Genomic DNA, 1075 nt, shown 5'->3' on the forward strand with positions numbered 1-1075 from the left:
TTGAAAAGAAAACATCAAATCAAAGTAAAGGAAATTTAACTCAGAATATTAAAATATAGAAAATACTAATAAGTAATAATAAAATAAAAATTAAATAGGAAGAGAGAAAGAAAATAAATACACACAATGAGGAAAACTGATTTTAAACATATTTGGGAAAACTAATATCAAATAAAAGTAAAGAAAATTCGACTCAGAAAATTCACATAAATATAAAATACGAAAAGTAATAATATAAATTTGAAATAAACTTGTCACACGAAATAAGGAAAAAATTGTTTTAAAAATAATCGACCATAAAAGAAAATAGTATTCAAAAAAAGTTAAAATTGCATAAATGAGATCAAAGCATTTCAAAAAAAAAAAAAAAAAAAAAAAAAAAAAAAAAAAAAAAAAAAAAAAAAAAAAAAAAACATCATATACGAAAAATGAGAGACGTTTTACGATGGAAAAATAATATATAAATATACAGTCATAAATAATAAATAAAAGTGGATGGAGAATGTGAAGAGAGGGGAAATTATTAAAAGAAATAAAAACATGGTGAAAAGAAACGAAAGTCCAGTAAATTCGAATTATCCAGAGAGAGAGAGAGAGAGAGAGAGAGAGAGAGAGAGAGAGAGAGAGAGAGAGAGAGAGAGAGAGAGAGAGAGATTATTTATTCCTTCGTCTTCTAAATACTTTGACTGACAAGCATTTGTGCTTCGTGAAACAAGTGAAAGAATAATAAAAAATAAAATGAAAAAATAAGAAGATTCAAAAAGATTATAAATTGGATACACAGGAAAGAATAAAGTAAACTGGATAAATAGTAATATAAAAAAATAGTTAAAATCATAATGATAACATTGAAAATAATATAATAAAAGGGGACAGAAACAATAGTAATAATAATAATGGTAAATTAAATTTTATTAATATATGCAATGCATGTTATTATAAGATTTCTAACACCAATGATAACGAAAAATAAAAAAATCCAAGGGGAAAAACGTAAGGGTTAACGGAATATTAATTTAAAAAGGACACAAATAATAATAATAATAATAATAATAATAATAATAATAATAATAAA

This window comes from Palaemon carinicauda, chromosome 35 (genome assembly GCF_036898095.1).
Source record: "Palaemon carinicauda isolate YSFRI2023 chromosome 35, ASM3689809v2, whole genome shotgun sequence".
Taxonomy (NCBI): Eukaryota; Metazoa; Arthropoda; class Malacostraca; order Decapoda; family Palaemonidae; genus Palaemon; species Palaemon carinicauda.